The sequence below is a fragment of the Humulus lupulus genome, chromosome 3, assembly GCF_963169125.1.
Source record: "Humulus lupulus chromosome 3, drHumLupu1.1, whole genome shotgun sequence".
Taxonomy (NCBI): domain Eukaryota; kingdom Viridiplantae; phylum Streptophyta; class Magnoliopsida; order Rosales; family Cannabaceae; genus Humulus; species Humulus lupulus.
Window position 1 is genome coordinate 38,059,440 of NC_084795.1, and position 23,553 is coordinate 38,082,992.

At 34.9% G+C, this 23,553-nt stretch overlaps 1 long non-coding RNA gene across 1 annotated transcript; it reads left to right on the forward strand.

The window, feature by feature from the left end:
* Window positions 1-1,129: 1,129 nt before the first annotated feature.
* On the forward strand, window positions 1,130-13,979 carry LOC133821060 (uncharacterized). The gene is made up of 4 exons (XR_009887290.1): window positions 1,130-1,234; window positions 1,470-1,544; window positions 1,852-1,936; window positions 13,866-13,979. It is a non-coding gene; the product is annotated as an uncharacterized LOC133821060 (long non-coding RNA).
* The last annotated feature ends 9,574 nt before the right edge of the window (window positions 13,980-23,553 follow it).

Here is a 23,553-nt window from a genome sequence, read left to right on the forward strand (position 1 = left end):
TTCAATAGTGTGCAACTCTTTTTATTTTCTATTTGTTTATATCCCTTTTCTTTATGTATTTTTTTGGACCACGTTAATGGTAATCACTAAAAGTTATTGTATTTATTGACAGACGGGTATTGCGAATGCTGTTTGTGTTCTTGATGATTAACCAACTATAAGTGGGAGACATTATAGTTCGATTGATCCCAGCATATGTCAAACGAAAAAAGTTAGTTTTTTAATTGTTGTGATGATTCAACCCAAGTCTGGACCTGTTTGCGTTCTAGGCACTGAATTTCAGTAGAAAATTTGTTGGGAAATCTTGGTGGCTGGTTCTGAGCAAGGTATTGAAGCTAGACAAGTTGGGCTTCGATTGATCACGAAAGGTGATAGACCACAGTTTCTAAGGAATGGAGCATTAGTGCAACAAGTAATATTGCGGATGGAAGGTTCTAACATTTTTCCTTCTTAAGAACCATTATAACCAATTTGTCCAGTTATTCATGAGTATTCTTTCTTTCATTACCTGGTGTTTGTGCTCTACTTTTTAGATCGAAATTATTCTAGAGAAATCATCTACCTATAATGCTTTCACACTTTATACTAGTTCTTGTTCGCTAACCAGTCTATATTAATATACATTGTAGGGGAGGCAACTTGCTATTTAGATGGAAACTTGCTATTAAGTAGTTAATTTGATAAGTAAAAGGTACATTTGAAGTCAAATCTCTAAGCACAGTTCAAACTTCAAACCATACAGCTGAGTTAATTTAACAAAAGGCTAAATACTAATTTGATTATATATGGTTTTCTTTTATCATCTTTTTGGTTGAATCTTTTGTAGGATTCTTTCTATTAATAGTGGAGATTTGTTGGTTGTGAGTAGAGCTTTAATTTGTCACAAATCTAACAACTTGAACTCTCATTTGCATGATAATTTTGACTATTTTTTTTTTGGAAAGAGTGAGCTATATGTATATATATATATATATGTCCACAAAAGCATATATACCAGTTACATAATTGGGAAAAACGTTTGTCTAGGACTTTTGAAAGAGTAAATATATATATAAATTAAAGAAGACTAAGTATATATGTTATATTCTTTTGTTTTGATAATATTGTTATTGTTTGGAGATGCTTCAGCATAAACAAGACTATAGAGCGGTATACTCAAAGGAGAGTCAAGGATGGTGGCAGCCATAACACTACTAATAAAACTGTTTCAGAAGATAATGATCAGCACCTGCAGGTAAAGCCTCATCTATATATATACCATGTTGTTATTAGCAATTGGTTTAAAATATATATTACCAATAATTAATGCATGACTACTGGTACAATGTTGATTGTTTATATATGAATAACTATGTATAATTATATATTTCCCCTATGTCTGGAGAGACTTATCACAACAACAATAATAATAATAATATTAATAATATATAACTAAATAATTGAATTCTTTTTGCGCAAATGATTGGAAGAATAAATTGGATGGTTGATCGTTCAGAAAAAGGCCTACGTCAAAGCGGGGGAATCATGGTGAACTATGTTTACAGGTAATTTTTCTAATCACAACCAACTTTTTTTTTCAAACTGGGCACGTACAAAATTTCTGTTTCTCTGAGAATGTTTATGTTCCAAAAGTATCTTATGAAATTGAATGGGACCCAACTCATTAGTTATTATTGCTTTCGTGGAAGGTCTGCTGCCTTGTCACATGCTAACTATATGTTGTATATTAACTCACATTGGATTGGGGCTAGACTAATTATTTTGATCTTGCTGATATTTATTTTCAATGTATGAACTTAAAAAATATTTTATCAGGAGTTTTCCTAAAATATTTCGAACAATGCTTTGCAGGGTAGAGAGCATTGAATAATATGCTCAATCATATTTCAGCACAGGGCACATACATGCTTCTAGCAACCTTTGGCACTATGTTGAGGTATGCATATGTTATGGTTGAGGTATATATATTTTTTTATTACATATTGTTTTTAAGTTGCTGAGATAGTGTTTGTTTTAGTTTTTTAGTAGCTGAATTTAAGATAGAATGAGCCGAAATGATGGTGATTATGAAAATGATGATTTTTTTGGACATTTGAGTTGGAATATGTTTATTTATGTTAAGTTTGAACCATTAATGAATATAGTTTATGATTTTAAGACTCGTAACAAGTAATTTTATGAATTTTGTGGTTTTATTGTATCATTTAATTTTAATTTTGTATTAATCTTTTATGTATTGATTATATTCTTTAGGTTGTTGATTGAATTGGTGAGGAGCATTGCAAAGTTAATTAACTTGATTATTAATTGCAAGACGTACGGAAGTATGTTCTCTTAACTCTTTTATTAATATCATACAAATGGTAGACGAGTATGAATATCTTAATATTCATCCGTAGAGAAGTAGGTTTTGAGATTAAACTTGTGTGTTGCGCTGATAACAGAAGCTTGAAAACTTGTGTGTCTTAGAGAAGTAGGTTCTGGAAAATTTGTTTGTGTGTTGCGGTGATATAAGGAAGAAAACTTATTGTGTGTTGTTTGAATTTTTTTACTTGGTATTGATAGATTGTTAGGTAAGCTTTTATATGGGAAACGATGTCAGATTTTATCTAGAATTATGTATTATCTTCTTACAAATAATTGTGTTTGCTTGAATTGGTTTGATTATATTGATAGATATCTCGCCTGGGGTGTGAATAAGGGTATTTTTCACGTCCCCAACCTTAGGGTTTGAATAATAAAACATTATACATATGAGTTGTGATTGGAAAAATGCATAATCTGATAATGCCTCAATGAGTTCTAAGTCAAATATAATTACCCAAAACATCAAAAATATAATTACCCAAAGCGAATAGTTGACCATTGAAATCTGCTGATCTTCCATCCTATTGTAGAGTCCAAGAACTTTACTTAGCTAATTATTTAGTAGTATTATAGTATGTATAGTATTATCTTTGTTACTGTGGATTTTTGGTTCAGACCGGGAATTATTTGGACACTCATAGTAGTACTTATAGACTTTCTAAGTTTAACCTATAGTTTAAGAATATTAATTTTAACCTAAGGTTTGATTATATAGTTGATATTAAGAATAATATTTATTATACTATAAGGTTTAGATATCAACCAATAGGATTTTAAGCACATGTTATGAATGGTGATTAAGGATTAAGTATTTTTGAGGATTAAATTTAATAAGGAGTAAAGTTTGAATGTTATAGGGTCAGTCAGCAGCTTTGAGTACGTTGAAGGCTTAGTCAAGGCTGTTTACTTCATTCAAACTTAGCTAAAAATGTGTAATTTCGTGTTTAAATATTCAGCGTGTGCCGATATATCGCAGCTATAGGGGGCGATATATCGCAGCACGTAGATACGGAAAACACGAGACGATGCACGGTCGCCTCGGGCATACTGGCCCAGGCGATATATCGCCTACAGGGGGCGATATATCGCCTCCTCCAGTATGTTTTCAAATGTTTTTGAATTCATTTCCTCTCAGCCATTCAAACTCCTTCAACAGTCCAGCATCTTTTGAACGAGTCTTCAGCCTCTGCTGAACGATTATTCAAATGATTTTCATCTAAAAAGCCATTATTTTTATTCAAGTAAAATCAAGATACTTTCATTCCCAAACTCTATAAATAGGACCTAGTACCCAGCCATTATTCACCATTTGCTCTAAGTTCAGAAGCTGCTAGTGTTAAGTAAGTGTGAGAGTGTAAACACTTGGTTTGGGGAAAAATTATAAGCTTAAACATCATAAGCTTATCAAACACTTTGGGAAGTGAGTTCTATAGTATTTCGGTAGAGGTTAGATTGATCTTGCAAATCTTTGAGGTAAACCCGAAACTCTACTTCATTCATTTCATGTTATTTCCTTTCTCAAAACCTTCTACTCAGTCCCCTAACCTCATTCTTATTTTGGTTAGGAAATCCAAGTTCTTAAGCATATAAGTCGGTAAGTATGTTTTTTATGGTTTAGTCTTTCCATCCTTTTCATTTCTTATTCTTCTTTCAACTCACTCTTGTTCATTATGGTTTTAGGAGTTTTCCAAAAGTCCCAACTCAGTCCATTATCCCGGTAACTTTGGTAAGGAAAATAGGCTAGAATCAATATGTTGTGTGCTTATGTTATCTATATGTTTTATGTTATTAAAAGTGTTATGATATGTATATATGTTTGTAGGCTTGGGCATATGACCCATATGACTAACAAGACCCCAAATGGGTTATGGGCATATGACCTACTTAGCTAGTAGGACCCCACTAATCCCATGGGCATATGCTTGTTTAGTCTATGGGACCCCAAGTAATAATGGCCATTATAATAAGTGTATGTTATATGTATTATGTTAAGTCTTTATGTTTTCTTATGAAATTATGTATATGACTATGTGTTAGATTTTCCTTGCTGGGCATTAGGCTCACTCCTTTCTGTTTATGTGCAGGAAAATAAGCTTTAGAGGCGGTAAGATTCGTGACGCTTGGAGGATGTGTATCGATGGTGAATGGAGTCAAGGGGCCGAGCATTATTCGATTCGAGGATGTAGTCTCATTTTATCTGTTTATGGTTTTATATGTATTTTCTGCATTTCTTATGTAATTCTTTTCATTTAAATCATGTTTTGTTTTTAAAGACAATGGGATCCCATATCCTTCTTAGTATTTATTTGTAAGTAACTCTTATATTACAAGTTACTCAATAAAATTATGGTATTTTCGTAAAAATGTAAGTTTATGTATAGTTTCGTTAATGGTCCAAAAAGTCTAGATTAGTGGGTCATTACAGTTGGTATCAGAGCAACGGTTCCTTTGCATGAAGTTCTCCTCGATACACACGCTTGAAGCTCCGAACCTGACCGCCAAGTAAGTGTTTAAGTTACAAGTTACTTTGCCTATGTGTATAGCTAACAACTTTAGTGTTTATGTTTCAGTTAAGAATGAACGGAGCTTTAACCTACCAAGATATCCGAGCCATTAAGGCCTTAAAAAGAATAAGGGAGCCAAGAAACACCGTAGGAGCCCAAGAAAGGATCACTCGAAGGTTGCTTTTGTTTCACCAAGAGATAGGTGGCCTTCAAGAAGCTAAGCAAATAATGCTAAGATCAACAGAACAATATGTACTAGTGATTTGGCTATTTAAAGATTTCCATCCTATAATAGCAGCTTTAGAAGAAATAAGGGAAGAGATGCATGAGGAGGATGAATTACCATTAGCGATGAGATACTATTTCCTCTTAGTTAGGTTCACCGCAAAATTTGAGTTTCAATTCACAAATGAGCAAAAATATAGGATTCTCACCAACCTTCCTAGAGGACGTTTCGATGCACATGACAATGATGATTATGAACAAATAGATGATGATATGCTAGATGACGGATCGGATGTAGAAGATCCCGATTTTTAGATTAGTAGTTTTTATTTTTTTTATTTACTTTTTATGTTATGATTGTAATAAGTGAAAAAATATTTTCCAAATGAATAACATGCTATTTGAATATCATGTGTGAGTTTGATTTTATTTTCGCAATCATAATAAATACTAAATATAATGAATAATGACTAAGTTCAGTGAGGGTGCATACAAATCAATGAACCTAGTTTCCTTATTGAGAGTTAGGGGGCCATAGTAGTGGGAACGATTTTACTGATCCCAGCCCTCCCTCAATATGGTTAACTTTGGAACAAAGATAAGTTTCGAGCCTGAGAATTAAGTCATATAGGATGGTTAGAAACACACTTAGAAAATAAATATGACTTGTTTTTCTAAGTATAGAAACCCACTCTGATAATAAATAAAGACCTATATAATTTTTCATAAGAAGTCATAATAAATAGGTCCGAGATATGTTTGTTTTAGAATAAGTTTTTGCCTTAGAGCCTATTAGGAAAAGTTCTAACATGTTTCTTTCAACTGTTAGAACTCTGCCATGATGTCGCTCCGAAGATCTGCACGCACCAACGGAAACGCCTCCAACGATGTTCCAGCGACCAATGCGGTCCCTACAGTTCGCCGAAGGGGAGTGCATACTACTGCTCGCCGCAAAGCACCGGCACCGCCAACTGATAACACTGCGGAGATTGCCAGACTGCGACAGCAAGTCAAGGAACTTCTGCAGCAACGCCAATAGGCTCAATCTCAGCCTCAACCTCCGCCACAGCCATAGCCGCAGCCACAGCAAATGGCCCCAGCTCCCCAACAAGTTGGTCCATATGGGGGATGGCCAATGACCAATCACGTGCTGTATCCAGTACAGCACCTGGAGCCAGTGTATGAAAGGTTCCGTAAGCAGCACGCTCCACACTTCGAAGGGACTACAGACCCCTTTGAGGCGGAAGAATGGCTAAGGAATGTGGAGCCGATTCTAGCCCACATGAACCTTAGTAATGCAGACCGCATATCCTACGTCTCATCTTTGCTCAAGAAAGATGCCAGGATATGGTGGGACTTGGTCCAGCAATCCCATGATGCTGCCACCATGATATGGACCCGATTTGTGGAGCTCTTCCACAAGAAGTACTACAATTCAGCGATACTTGCTACGAGAGTTGAGGAGTTCACCAACCTGAAGCAAGGGAATTTAACAGTGGCGGAATATGCTCGTCAGTTTGACCGCTTAGCCAAGTTCGCAGCAGAGTTAGTCCCAACCGATTATCTGAAGGTGAACAAATTCGTGAGAGGACTCTGACCGAAGATCGAGATGGGGGTTAAACTAGCAAACCCAGGAAACACTTCATATGCCGACGTTCTTGAGACGGCAATCGAAGTAGAAAGGTTGCAGGCGAACGTAAGCAAAGAAGAAGCCAGTAAGCCTGAACCTAGACAGCAAAGCCAACCTCAGGCCAGTCGGAATAACAATCAGTCTAGCAATAGTGGCAACAATCAGTCCAACAACAACGGTAACGGACAGAAGAGAATGCATCCTGACAACAAGCAAATTGACAATAATAAAAGGGCACGACCAAATAATGGGGGAAATAGGTCGGGCTACGTGGAATACCCGCCATGTGCCAAATGTCAGAAGAAGCATCCTGGAGAATGTCGCGCCAACACTAAGGAGTGTTTCAACTGTGGTCAAGAAGGGCATCGTAAGAAAGAGTGTCCTCAGCAAAAGCCAGAAGGAAAGAAGGACGAAAAGATGGTTCCTGCTCGGGTTTTTTCTTTAACCCAAGAAGAGGCGGATGCTAGCAACAAGGTGGTCACAGGTCAGGTTTCTATCCTCAATAACTTATGTCATGTATTATTTGATTCGGGTGCCACTCATTCATATATTTCGTTAGGAATGATAGAAAAACTAGACAAACCTAGTGAAAGATTTAGAACTAGGTTTGTAACTGAGTTGCCTTCGGGCAAAGTAGTTATATCATCACGAATTGTACGAGGCGTACCAATCAAGATTGAGGACAAGGAACTAGAAGGAGACCTGATAGAACTGGTGATCAAATACTTCGACGTCATACTAGGCATGGATTGGCTAGCACGTCATGGCGCAACGATCGACTGCAGACGCAAGAAGGTGATGTTCGAGACTCCTGACGGCCAGAAACTGTGCTTCATGGGACAAGCTTCACGACTACGCACCCCATTAGTGTCATCTCTCAAAGCTCAGAGAATGATGGAGAAAGGATGACAAGCGTTCTTAGCCAGCATCACAAATGTGGAGAAGGAGACATCACTTAAAGTTGGAGATGTTCGGGTTATACAAGAATTTCCAGAAGTTTTTCCCGATGACTTGCCAGGATTGCTTACAAATCGAGAAATAGACTTCACGATAGAATTAGTACCAGGCACCGAGCCTATCTCTAAGGCACCATACCGGATGGCACCTACAGAACTCAAGGAGTTAAACAAGCAGCTACAAGAACTCCTAGAATTGGGTTTCATTAGGCCAAGCCATTCACCATGGGGAGCTCCGGTACTATTTGTGAAGAAGAAGGATGGGAGTATGCGGATGTGCATAGACTATCGTGAGCTGAACAAAGTAACGATCAAGAACAAGTACCCGCTACCTCGGATAGACAATTTGTTTGATCAACTCCGAGGTGCGACTGTATTTTCTAAGATCGATCTACGGTCCGGGTATCATCAGCTCAAGGTAAAGGGAGAAGATATCCCTAAGACAGCCTTTAGGACTCGTTATGGACATTACGAGTTCTTGGTTATGTCTTTTGGTCTTACTAACGCGCCAGCCGCGTTTATGGACTTAATGAATAGGGTCTTCAAAGACTACTTGGATAAATTCGTCGTTGTGTTCATCGACGACATTTTAATTTACTGCAAGGATGAAGGAGAGCACGAGGAACTCTTGAGGTTGATTTTGACGTGTTTGAAGGAGCATAAACTCTACGCCAAGTTCAAGAAATGCGAATTTCGACTTTCGCAAGTGGCGTTCCTCGGGCACATCATATCAAAAGACGGAGTTGCAGTAGATCCATTGAAGGTAGAGGCCGTGAAGGATTGGCCTAGGCCAAAGAACGCGTCAGAAGTATGAAGCTTCTTAGGGCTAGCAGGTTATTATAGAAAGTTTGTAGAGGGCTTTTCTAAGATAGCCACTCCACTCACCTACTTGACCCGGAAGCAACAAAAGTTTAACTGGAATGATAAGTGTGAGGAAAGCTTCCAGTTGCTTAAGGATAAGCTTTGCTCAACACCAGTACTTAGTGTCCCAAAACCAGTACTTAGTGTCCCAACACCCAACGACAAGTTCGTTGTCTACTGTGATGCATCAAAGCTAGGATTGGGATGCGTACTGATGCAAAACAACAAGGTGATAGCCTATGCCTCACGTCAGTTGAAGGAGTATGACCAACGCTATTCAACTCACAATATGGAGTTGGCAGCGGTGATCTTTGCGTTAAAAATCTGGCGCCATTATCCTTACGGAGAACGGTGCGAGATTTATACGGACCACAAGAGTTTAAAATACTTCTTTACGCAGAAGGAGCTCAACATGAGGCAGCGCAGGTGGTTAGAGTTAGTGAAGGATTATGACTGCGAAATCCTATACCACCCAGGGAAAGCAAATGTAGTTGCCGATGCACTTAGCCGGAAAAGTTATGGGAACTTAGCAGCCTTATCCGGAATAGAAAAGCCACTACAGCAGGAGCTTATCAGTGCTAGAATAGAAATGGTTGTAGGCAAGCTGGCTAACTTGTCTATCCAATCAGATTTGTTAGAAGATATACGAATTGGTCAGGGACATGACGACACACTAGCAGCACACATGGATGCAGTCAGAGAAAGCAAGACAACAGATTTCTCAATATCCTGTCAAGGTTTATTGAGATATAAGGATCGAGCATTAAGAAGGCGATCTTAAAAGAAGTGCACAATACCCCGTACTCAGTTCATCCAGGGTCTACCAAGATGACTCATGACATCAAGGCAGTCTATTGGTGGCCAGGGATGAAGAAGGAGATAGCAGAGTATATATCTAAGTGTCTCGTATGCCAGCAAATGAAAGCGAAGCATCAGCGGCCTGCAGGATTATTGCAACCGCTTAGCATACCGGAATGGAACTGGGACGACATAGCCATGGACTTCGTGACGGGTCTGCCAAAGATGAATAAGCAGCATGATTCCGCTTGGATAGTAATAGATAGACTAACCAAGTCGGCTCATTTCCTGCCTGTTAAGACTTCATATACGGTAGACCAATATGCAGACATCTACATCCAAGAGGTTGTATGATTGCATGGAATCCCCAAGACGATAGTGTCAGATAGAGGATCAGTGTTTACGTCAAGATTTTGGAGAAGCTTACAGCAAGCCATGGGTACTAAGTTAAGTCTTAGTACATCTTTCCATCCTCAGACAGATGGGCAGTCCAAGCGTGCGATTCAGATTTTAGAGGATATGCTACGCGCATGTGTACTTGATTTCGGAGGATCATGGAACAAGTACTTACCACTGATCGAGTTCTCGTACAACAACAGCTACCAGTCGACGATCGGAATGGCACCTTATGAGTTTCTATATGGAAGAAGGTGTTGATCACCGTTGCACTGGGATGCGGTAGGAGAAAGGCAGCTTCTAGGGCCCGAAGCTGTTAGACAAGCTCAAGAAGCAGTAGCGCTTATTAGACAGCGTATGCTTGCTGCTCAAAGCTGTCAGAAAAGCTATGCGGATACCAAGAGACGCGATGTGGAGTTCCAAGTTGAAGATCAAGTCTTCCTGAAGATATCTCCTATGAAAGGTGTCAAGCGATTTGGGAAGAAAGGCAAACTTAGTCCCCGATTTATAGTTCCTTTTGAGATATTGGACAAAGTGGGACCAGTAGCTTATAAACTAGCCCTACCGCCAGCACTAGCCGATAGTCACAACGTCTTCCACATCTTGATGTTACGCAAGTATGTGTCAGACCCATCTCACGTCCTCAAGTACGATACCATAGCACTCCAGAAAGAATTATGTTATGAGGAACGACCGATTAGAATCCTAGATAGAAGGATGAAGCAGTTACGGTCCAAGAGCTTTCCTATAGTCAAAGTCCTATGGAGCAATAGTTCTGAACGCGAGGCAACGTGGGAGTTGTAGGAGGACATGCAGAGCCGATATCGGGAGTTGTTTGGTAAGTAAATTTCGAGGACAAAATTCTTTTTAGTAGGGGAGAATTGTAGAGTCCAAGAACTTTACTTAGCTAATTATTTAGTAGTATTATAGTATGTATAGTATTATCTTTGTTACTGTGGATTTTTGGTTCAGATCGGGAATTATTTGGACACTCATAGTAGTACTTATAGACTTTCTAAGTTTAACCTATAGTTTAAGAATATTAATTTTAACCTAAGGTTTGATTATATAGCTGATATTAAGAATAATATTTATTATACTATAAGCTTTAGATATCAACCAATAGGATTTTAAGCACATGTTATGAATGATGATTAAGGATTAAGTATTTTTTAGGATTAAATTTAATAAGGAGTAAAGTTTGAATGTTATAGGCCCAGTCAGCAGCTTTGAATACGTTGAGGGCTTAGTCAAGGCTGTTTACTCCATTCAAACTTAGCTAAAAATGTGTAATTTCGTGTTTAAATATTCAGCGTGTGCCGATATATCGCAACTATAGGGGGCGATATATCGCAGCACGTAGATACAGAAAACACGAATCGATGCACGGTCGCCTCAGGAACAATGGTCCAGGCGATATATCGCCTATAGGGGCTATATATCGCCTCCTCCAGCATATGTTCAAACCTTTTTGAATTCTTTTCCTTTCAGCCATTCAAACTCCTTCATAAGTCCAGCATCTTTTGAACGAGTCTTTAGCCTCTGCTGAACAATGATTCAAATTATTTTCACCTAAAAAGCCATTATTTTTATTCAAGTAAAATCAAGATACTTTCATTCCCAAACTCTATAAATAGGACCTAGTACCCAGCCATTATTCACCTTTTACTCTAAGTTCAGAAGCTGCAAGTACTAGGAGAGTGTGAGAGTTAAACACTTGGGTGGGAAAGTCATAAGCTTAATCATCTTTAGCTTATCAAACACTTTGGGAAGTAAGGTTCTTCAGTATTTCGGTTGTGGATAGATTGGTCTTGCAAGTCATTGAGGTAAACCCGAAACTCTATTTCATTTGGTTCATGTTGTTTTCTTTCTCAAAGCCTTCTACTCAGTCCCCTAACCTCGTTCTTATTTTGGTTAGGGAATCCAAGTTCTTAAGCACATAAGTTGTGGTAAGCATATTTCTCAATGGTTTAGTCTTCCTATTCATTTTCATTTCTTCTTCTTCATAAGACTCACTCTTTCTCATATGGTTTTAGGAGTGTTCCAAAAGTCCCAACTCAGTCCATCATACCCGGTAACTTTGGTAAGGAAAATAGGATAGAATCTATATGTGTATTGCTTATGTGTTATGTTATGAAATATGATATGTTATGAATATGTTATGAATGTGCATGTTTGTAGGCTTGGGCTTATGCCCTATTTGACTAACAAGACCCCAAAAAGATTATGGGCATATGCCTACTTAGCTAGTAGGAACCCACTAATCTCATGGGCATAAGCTTGTTTAGTCTGTGGGACCCCAAGTAATAATGGCCATTATAATAAGTGTATATATTAAGTGTTATGATATATCTTTACGTTTATTATGAAATTTATGTTTATGACTATGTGTTAGATTTTCCTTGCTGGGCATTAGGCTCATTCCTTTTATGTGCAGGAAAATAGCTTTAGAGGCGGTAAGATTCGTGACGCTTAGAGGATGTGTATCGATGGTGAATGGAGTCAAGGGGCCGAGCGTTATTCGATTCGAGGATGTAGTCTCATTTTATCTTTTTATGGTTTTATATGTATTTTCCGCATTTCTTATGTAATTCTTTTCATTTAAATCATGTTTTGTGTTTAAAGACAATGGGATCCCATATCCTTCTTAGTATTTATTTGTAAGTAACTCTTATTTTACAAGTTACTCAATAAAATTATGGTATTTTCGTAAAAATGTAAGTTTATGTATAGTTTCGTTAATGGTCCAAAAATTCTAGATTAGTGGGTCATTACACCTATACTCATTGATAACCCCATTATGAGCCAGGACAAACCATGAATACACATTGCTAAGTGATTTTTCTTCAATATTTGCCTCTGTGTGGACACCATAACAGCCATAAAGAGTTATATAGCTTCAACCCATTACTGAAATTGATAAATTTGTTTCTTCTCTCTTTTGTTCTCTTCTGTTTCTCTTTTTTTAGGGTCATTTAAATTCAATGGATAGTTAAAATAAATTAGAAAGTGGTGGAGATTGGACCTTTTTTCCCATTCATTTTTATAAAAATGTATAATCTTTAGGAAATATTGAGAAGTAGGCAAAGCATTGCTTTAGGTGTCGAGGTAGAAAGTAATTGCTTAACCATAGAGCTGGAAGAATGTTGTTATTTTGATTTTCTTGAAATTGCAACTCCCATAATTCTCATTCCAAACATCATCATGAACAAAAAGAAACTTCTTCCCTATCAAAGCCTTACTCGGCTCATTTAGAAGTTGATGTATGTCCTCAATCTCACATTTCTTGAAAGTGACAGACTCCAAAATTGTCTTTGTTATTTTTAAAATATAAAACTCTATAGAGACAGTAACCCATGCTTTCATGTGAAAATGTCTTTGGACACTCCTTTCCTTGTAAAAAAAAATGTACATGGTGTGACTGTACAAAAGTTCTTGCTACTATTTACTATAAGTGAGTGACTAAAATGATCCTCTAGAAGTGGGAATTGTATGAAATGCCATTGATGATTGCTGGTTCTTATTATAGCCATGGAAATGTGTCAAAGAAATATGTTGCTGGTGGGTCTTAGCAAGCCACATGCACGTGGTTAGTGCAGCTCAAGCTATACATACATATATATTTGTCTATATTTGGAGTACCTAAATGTCAAAATCTTGATGAATAAGCATAATACAAAGTCTTGGAAGACAGACAGAAGAGCCACATAACATTTTAGTAACAATAACATTACAATGAACATTTTTCTTGTAAGAAAAGGTTCAATCTCTTCACACCTAACCATGCTTGTGTTTAAACATGGCTAGTCTAAATCAGATAATGAACATTCAGCTATAGAAAAACTTAATGGAAACCATACCAAATTTCAAGGATTTTCGTACACGTAATTTTAGGGAAAGAAAAACATGTTTGTAGTAATTGTTATCATATATACATAAGAACTCTTATATTCTTTAATTTTTATCCTCTGTAATTTTCTAGCACTATATCATATATACATAAATGCCCTCAATATTCCACAATCCAACAATATTCCTTCTCCTAAGGTAAATCTTCAAATTGTTTTCTTTCTTTTTAAGGAAACAAATACAAAAATTAATATACTGTCTTTAAAATTAATTTTGCAGAGTGTTGGAGTTAAAAAGGGCCATAACTTTACAGAAGCAAGGAATGCCTGCTACTTGCTCGATTGGTCAGATGCAATTATTGTTGAAGGTCGTTGGGATTCTAGTGATCTAGACTTAGAGGTGCACGAAATTCCTCTTGGACTAGATTTTATGTGTGTATGGGTTGATGTTGATGTTGTGCTTGGTGCTTGATTATTTAGTCCTAACTATGCGATGCTTACTATACGAGGAGTTGTTGGTTCAACAGTTGCATGGCCTTCTCAAAAGGTTATTCCAAGAGGTATTTATTTGGTTATTTAATTATATAATGCTTGTTCAACATTAACTGATATGCAATCCAAGATTATGATAGCATTATTGACTATTTTAGATGAATGATATGATATTTCATGACCTCATTAGTTTTTCTTTTATGTTTTATGTACCAAATTCAACAAGTCAAGTGCAAAAGAAAATCTGATTTGGAAGGCTTTGGTGTGCTGACATTTGGAAGATCATGAATTACTACCTTTACTTTTGAATATGCAACTGTTTAAGACTATTTTGTTAACTATTGTGAGAATGTTTTGTTTATGTTAATTAGGCAGTGTTGAATATCTTAAGACTTTTGGATTATTTTTGAGTTAATCTTGAATGTATTTTGACACAATTATTTGGTTATATGTGTTATGAACCATACAATTAGTACTCAAAAATATATTTCTACAATGTTAAGGGTGTCTTAAGTATATTAAATGAAGCGGGTTTGAATTAAAGAAATAAAAAATAATTATAATGTACAAGTTTATATAATGATAATTCAAGCTTATCCAAATATTAGAATAATACAAAAAATGTGTTATTGTATCTTTTGTAATAGCACTGGTTTATAAGCATAAAATTATGTTATGCAAACTATTTTCTATAATGCAGAAAGTGTGTTATTAAAAAGTTTATCATAACACTACTTTATAAGTACAAAAAAGTGTTATATAATCTACTTATAAAAAGCATAATAAAATACTTATCTAACTATTAAAATAACACAATAAAAGTGTTATCGTAGGCTATACCATAACACATGTCTACAACTATGGAAAAGTGTTATGCAAAGTGCTCCGACCTACTACAACACCGCTTTCCTTATGACATCAAAAAGTGTTATGGTATATATTTGATAATACCTTTTCGGTCTTATTGAAAGTATTTTTTCTTGTCGTGGAACTGTGTGTTGCGGTGATATAAGGTTTGAATTATGCATGTGTTGATTGATTAATTGGTTTGTTGTGTTTATGTGATGAATATATGTTCATTTAAATTTGGGAAATGTGATAGAAATAGGGGAAATGCTGCCCAATTTTTTTTTTAGATTTAGTAATATGAGAATTATGCATGTGTTGATTGATTTTTTGAATACTTTTGTGTATATTTTCTATTGTATACATGTATGTTATAAATTTGGGAAATGTGATAGAAATAGGGGAAATGCTGCCCAAATTTTTTTGGACATATTGTTTCCTTTATTTACTTGTCAATTTGGTAATTCATGTACCTAATTGTTAATGTTTGTTACTTCATTTGTTTGTGTGAAGTTTGACAATGGATAAAGATTGGATGTCAGCGGATAGGTTATCAATGAAATATATGAATGAATTTGAGTTTTTCTTGCAATTTTGTGCAAGGAATACTGAATCTCCTAATAGTATTCCTTGTCCTTGTGTTAAGTGTGGTAATGTTGTCAGGATGACAATTGTTAAAATAAAATATCACTTTTTTAGGAACGGAATAGACAAAAGTTATAAAGTATGGTTTTTGCACGAAGAAAGAACGAAAGTCACTGATGAGGGACCATCTAAGAATAATAAGTATTTTGATGTGGATTATGAAGTTGATGATATTGCATAAATGATTGATGATGCACAATATGAATCATATGCGGATCAGTTAAATTTCAGTCATTCTTAGAAGATGCTGAGAAACTCATTTTCTCTAATTGTACAAGGTTCACTAAATTATTAGCACTTTTTAGGTTGTATAACTTAAAAGCCAAACATGGGTGGAGTTATAAGGGAATGACAGAGTTATTATCATTTTTAGGAGATTTATTATCAGAAGGTAATGAAATTTCATCTTTATTCTATGAGGCAAAGAAGACATTTCGTTCGTTAGGCATGCAATAAGAATAAATACATGCTTGTCCTAATGATTGCATCTTATACCGAAAGATATTTATTGATGCAATTTCATGTCCGACATGGAGCGAGTCTAGATGGTAAAAGAAAAAAAAAATGCGGTTAAAAAAGGTGTCCCTGCAAAGGTTTTATGGTATCTATCACCAATACCTTGTTTGGTTTGGTTGTATTGAAATGATGATCATGCTAAAAATTTAATTTGGCATGCCAAAGATAGAGTAAAGGATGGTAAGCTGAGACATCCGACTGACTCTCTAACTTGTTAATAGTTGATGTCAAATTGCCTGAATTTGGCAATGAACTGAGGAATATTCGTTTGAGTCTTTCTACTGACGAAATTAATCCACACACTTCCTTTAGTAGTAAATATAGTTGTTGGCCTGTAATGCAAGTAATCTATAATTTACCGCCATGGTTGTGTATGAGAGGAATTTTACAATGTCGACATTGTTGATATTAGGTCCTAAGCAACCTGGAAATGATATTGATGTATACATAAATCCTTTAATTGACGATTTAAGCACATTGTGGTATGAGGGGGTTAATGCTTACGATGCTTATAGGAAAGAAAATTTCAATCTTAAAGTAGTGTTGTTGTGGACCATTAATGATTTTTCAGCCTTACGTAATCTTTGTACATTTAGTGTGAAAGGGCATAAGACATGTCCCATATGTGAAGAGGGGACTCATTTTGAATACTTGGAGCATTTGGTTTTGTGGCACAACATGGATGTGATGCACATTGAGAAAAACGTGTTGGATGGCTTAATTAGTACATTGCTGAATATTCCTGGTCGAAGTAAAGACATAATTAAAGCTCGGTAGGATTTAAAAGTAATGGATATATGCAAAAACTTATAACTAGAGGTTGGTCAGTGACGGACTTATTTACCACCTGCGTGTTATGCCCTGTCTATAGAAGACAAACAAATGGTACATCATTCTTTGTCGAATGTGAAAGTACCAGAAGGTTATTCTTCAAATATTTCTGCATTGGTAGAATGAAAATTTTGAATGTACTTAGAATGAAGGCACATGATCACCATACACTACTTGATGGTAACTATCAAATTTGTGTTGCCCAAAAAAGTTCGATATGCAATTACCAAAGTATGCTTCTTTTTTAAATTTATTTGTTGTAAAGTGGTAGATGTATCAAAGTTTGACAATGTAACAGTCAGAATCCTGTGATCCGTAGGGGGAAAGACATGGTAAAAGCTGTGCAATCCCACATTGCATGGGGAAAGTCAAGTGTGATGATTCTACGACTGTGTAGATATCGGACTACACAGATGAAGAAGAATTAAATGGATTGATGGGTACTACCTATGCCAACAAGATGCATCTTCTTTTCGGTAGCCCATCACTTGAGAACTCCAAAGTTAAGTGTGCTTGTCCTGGAGTAGTCTCATGATGGGTGACCTCCTGGGAAGTTTTCATAGGAAGCGTGCGAGTGAGGACAAAGCACATAGGAAAGATTCGTTTTGGTTTGTAGGGCCAGTTGTCATTCCAGGACGGATCCATAGTGACATGGGGCATTACAAATGGTATCAGAGCTTTGACCCAGCCGAAAGTGTGGTCAACGGGGACGTCGGACCCCTAAGGTGGGGTGATTGTGACAATCAGAATCCCGTGATCTGCAGGGGGAAAGATCGGGTAGAAGCTATGCAATCCCCCATCGCTTGGGGAAGGTTAAGTGTGATGATTCTAAGACTTTGTATGTATGGGACTACACAATTGAAGAGGGCTGAAATGGATTGATGGGTACTACCTATGCAAACAAGATGCATCTTCTTTTTGGTAGCCCATTACTTGAGAACTCCAAAGTCAAGCATGCTTGACCTGGAGTAGTCCCATCATGGGTGACCTCCTGGGAAGTTTTTCCAAGAAGCGTGCAAGTGAGGACAAAGCACACTGGAAAGACTCGTGTTGGTTTGCAGGGTCATTCGTCATTCCAGGAAGCAACCATAGTGATGTTGGGCGTTAAAGAAAATATCCAAACAAATCTCGTGATAACTTTATGTGAGTTAGAGTAGTATTTCCCACCTTCAATTTTTGACATAATGATTCATTTAATAGTTCATTTGGTGAGAGAGGTAAAATTGTGTGGACAAGTATACTTGAGATGGATGTACATATTTTGAAAGGTACATGAAGATTTTAAAAGGTTATGTTAGAAATAGAAGTAGGCTTGAGGGTTGCATAGTTGAATCCTACATTGTTAAATGAGCAATGGAGTTTTGCTCAGAATACATATCTCCTAAAATTGAGTTTGAAATAAGTAAAGGTGGAAGAGGTGGTGTTGTTTCTAAAGTAAATAAATCTGATAGAGATGAAGCACATCTCCTAGTCTTACAAAATGTTGATGACGTTCAACTATACATCGAGTAAGTTCCTATACATATGCATGGTCAATCTTATTTTGCTATTTCAGTATATTGTTAATTAATGTAGTTTGTTGATATAAATGGTTTTTCTGGAAGAGAACATTGCAATTGGATCAGACTACTTATCCTAGTAGGTCTCGAAATAAAAAATGGGTACAAGATGAAAATTATCGAAATTGCAGTACTTGGTTAGAGAATGAGGTAAAATACTTGTGTTTTTCACTTTGTTTGAGTTTTATTGTATTTTAATTTGTTACAATTTGATATACTTGGTTTTACGTTGTCTATTCAAGGTTTTGAATAACACCAAAAACAAATTATTTGACACACTAAAATTGATAGCACGAGGTCCTTCAATGAGTGTAATTAAGTATCAATGTTATTATAACAACGATACTCAATTTAATACCATGGATCATGATAATATTAGAAAGACACAGAATAGTGGTGTTACTATTATCACCCAAACTTTTCAAATATCTAGTTCCAAAGATAAAAATTCTATACAATGTGAGATATAACATTTTATGGGGTGATAAAAGAAATTTAGGAACTAGATTATGTGACTTTTTAGATTCCTCTCTTCTTATGTGATTGGGTGAAAAGTGACAACAGGGTCAAAACAGATGAGTTAGGATTCACACTGGTAGACTTAAACCAAAGAGGACATAAATTTGATCGCTTTATAATGGCGTCACAAGTCAATCAAGTATTTTATGTGACTGATCCAGTAGATGCTCGATGGTTAGTTTTCCTAACAATTCAGTCGAAAGATAATCTACTCAATGAGTTTGAGAGCAATGATATTTTACTTTAACAAGCAACATTTACAATTGCTTCACTGCTTATTGATGTCACCATTGATAATGATGATGACTATATACACGAGAATGGTGAAGGGTTGTGGGTAGATAATTAAAGGTATATATATTAATTTTGTTATTTTGTTATTATGTTTTTATGCATTTTTGTGAGTTTTATACTATATACTATATACTTGAGCATGGTGAAGATTTAAGTAAACTAACATTTAATTTTTTTTTTCATTTAACTGCAAATTCATTGATTATGGATCCACCATATGATGATGATGGTGATCCGTTTGTTGATGATGATGGTAATGGTCCGGAAGGGGTCATCCTACCGCATCAACAAATACACAAGATAAGAAGTGTAGAGAAAAACGATTTGTAGTGATGTATTCAAAACAAAAAGTGATGGTCGCAATTATGAGGTCGAGTACAATCGCTTTGGCCGAGTGATGTGGGGGATCAAGATGAACAACACCATTGGTCTTCTATGACGTACAACCCTTTCTTTAAATGTCTATTGGAAACAAATACCGAAGGATAAAAAGGAAACTATTTGGGGTCAAATCCAGGTAAACTTTAATATTAACTATTAAATTTATCCTAAAAAATTAATCTATTTAAAAAAAATTAAAATTTTATTGTTAATTTTATGCATGGTACGTTTAAACCACAAAATTCTGCTAAAATAGACGTTCTCAAAGAAGCACGAAAGACATGGAGAAACTGGAAAACAAGACTAAGAAAAGATCTTGTTTATGTATATAAGAAGGTAGGTCCTAAGCTTCTTGCCAAACTGCCATCGGACTACATCGAGTATTATAATCGTGAAGATTGGAAAAATTTTGTCGCGAAAAGACTAACCCCAAAGTGGGAAGAGATGAGGCTGATAAAACAAGATACTCAAGCTCAAAACAAGTATCCACATCACTTAGGACGTGATGGTTATGCACTGGTAGAGCAAACATTAGAACAGAAACTGGGTCATGAGTTGACTGAATATGACAGATCTGAGATGTGGACACGGGCCCAGATGAATAAGAAAGGAGAAGTTGTTGACGAAGAAGCTCGAGAGGTGGTCAAAAGGATTGTAAGTGTTCTTTGACTTTTTTTTTTTTTACTAATTTCAATTATTAACGTGTGTGTTAAATTCTAGTTGATTTAATGGTTTAATGTATATATGCGGAATACAGGCAAAAATTAGCAGATGATGAGTTGGTGAAAGAAGGTTCAAACGATATACTAACTATGACATTAGGCACTCCAGAGCATGGGGGACGTATTAGGGCGGTTGGTGGGCATGTCGTTCGCCACTAACATTCAAAAAAATAATTTTTTCTTTAATTCAAAAATATTAAAATTAAAAATAATTCAAAATTTTGAAAAAATCTTTTATCTTTTTAATTCTTAAAAGAATAATTTTTTAATAAATTCTTAAAAGATTAATTAATTAAAATTTTTTAAATATTAAAAAAATAAACTGAAACTCATCTAATCTTTTTTTGTTTGGCAAAAATAAATACTTTATTTTAATAATGATGGAATTAAATTAGTTTAATTTTTGTAAAAGAAATAGATCATTTTTGTTTTTTTAATATTTGAAAATTTTATTTAATTAATATGTTAATAATTTATTAAAAAAAATAATCTTTTAAGAATTTAAGAGAATTTTTTTTTTTAGTTTTTGAAATATTTTTAATTTTAATATTCTATAAGAAATATATATATTTTAATTTTAAATTATTTTAGTTTAAAATTATACACATGTCACTGACGTGACAATGCCAAATCAGCACTCCGTTAGTCACATAAGATAAAACGTAACAGAAGTCCCACTTTACAACACTGTGAATAGTTTGAGGGTAATTTTTAATAATACTATGTATTGGTCATAGTTCGGGGGCGAAAATTCTAAATAGCCTAAATATACTTAATACTTATCTAAATTTAATTAATTTTAAAGGTATATTACGTTAAATATTTATAATATTCTATTAAAGTTAACAAAAAAACTGTTAAAATCAAGATTTTTCGTTATCTATGCAATTTTTATATAGAATAGATATAGATATAGATTATTATATTTAAAAAATAGAATAAATATATATTTTTTTTAGAAAAAAAAATTAATACAAAAATGGCAAAAAATAAGAAAATAGATCAAGTGATTTAGAGCAATTTTAAAGTGTCACGACTCCCCTTCGTGTATATATATATACTAGGTATAAAATACGTGCAATGCACGTTATATTTCGGTGAAGCAAAATATAGAACATGATGCCTGCATTTGGTGCCTTGTTATGTGCACGTACAAGGCACGTGCTATAGCATTATAAAATCATCATCATTATAAAATTATCATAATCATATATAAAATCCAACAAAATCTTCAATAATTTTGGGCACAATCGAAATTCTACTGATGTTTGACAATATCATAAGTCGTCTGAAATCGTTCATTGGGACGTACTTTCTCCATGTCAGTGAAGAATTGAATCAGGTCATTCTTCAATGGATTTTCATTGCTAAACACCCCTGCCTCCTTCTGTGTTATATATAACACATATAATTAATTATTATCTTGTTAAAAATATATAAACAATTAAATAAAAACAAGAAATGATGGCGATGATTGTTTTACCATCTTAGTTACCGAAAAGTCGATTTCAGTGTGGAACCTATCCCAGACCTGAAAAGTAAAAGAAAGAAAAAAACATCAACACTTAAAAAATTAAAAATCAAATAATTTTTCTTTTTCTTTTTCTTTTAAGATAATTGGAACATATATATATATATATATATATACCCTGTCACAGAATTGAGTTTTACAAATATCAATCAATGAATGATTTTCTAGATGTAAATGCGCTGCAACTTTCTCCACACGAGCAAATATTATCTGAAGATATCTTTTGTATTGTTCTAGCTCTGTTCATTGTATCACAATTTCAATCATGAACTCTTCACCGTGCATATCTTCCAATGAAGGAATCACCTACACCAACACACAAACTTAATAATATCATGTTTTTAATAAAGAATCTATATGATTTCATTTTTATTCTAGTTTAAAAAAAAAAACCCTATGAATTAAGTCACGGAGCTTACATAGTTTGAAATCCTTTGTGTCAAAATGCTCTCATATTTATCATAAAACTCACGAATTACATAATGCCAAAAACCATGTATGTCTTTCGTACAGAAAACGTTGTAAACAACACTGTATAACATGGAAATGGGTAATATGTTAAAATATAATTAACGCAATCTATTATTAATATATGTTTAAACTTTGAAAATCAAAAGGGAATATTATATTTACATATATATACTTACGTGTATGCATTCATTCTGTCCTCCATATTCCATTCCTCTCTAACATCTTCATCAAGTTTCATATGTATTTTACGAATCGATGCATTCACAACCACCATTGTATCTCTTATAATTTTCTTAACCACTTCTTCACGATTGTTTCTTCTAGTCTCTTCATCATTAGCAGTAGTAATTATCAACAACTTGGCCATACTTCTTGATTTTGATGAATTGAGTACTTCTTGCTAATCACCAAATATATATATATGAAAACAAAATCAGAGAAATTTTTTATGGTTGTGTACTATATTAGGGTGAACCTCGATAAGATCTATGTCTTTGTTTTCTTTTCTCCCATTTTTTATTCTGACTTGTTGCCTTAGTCTTTTTTGTTTGTGTTTCTTTGAAGCTTGTGATTGTTTTTTGTTTAAATCTGAAAGAGTAAAGAGGAGTTAGGGTAAACATTGACTCTAATTGTTACTGTGCATGTGTGATACATGTGTGGTAGAGGTGGTCCGAATATATCTATGAAAGGTCATCAATGACCTTGTGGTTCTAATGATTTTGTGAGTTGGTGTAGGGTCAGAATAGGGATTTCCCTATAGAAAACGACATAAGTACTTTCTTCATGCAGTTCAAAGACTTTGTAAGAATCTCCCACTTGAGTCACCAATTGCTTAACCCTTTCACAGTAACCACAAAAAGTTTTACAACCATAAATTGAGGTTAAAACCAAAATTAGTGTTTATATAATTCTTTTTATTATGAGATATAAAGAAGAAAGAATTATTACTTGCCCCAAATTCACAACAGTGAAAAATTTTCTATATTTTACACGCAAATTACAAAGAAAAAAAAATCCAATTTTCAGAATCAAGGTCAATAGCCAAAATTGATTTTTTTTTGCCCTTCTTCTAAAAGATTTACGATATTTGATGAGTTGGGTTGTGTTCTAAATTAAAGAAAATTTAAGTTTGTGATAATAAAAATCAAAAATTAAGAGAAA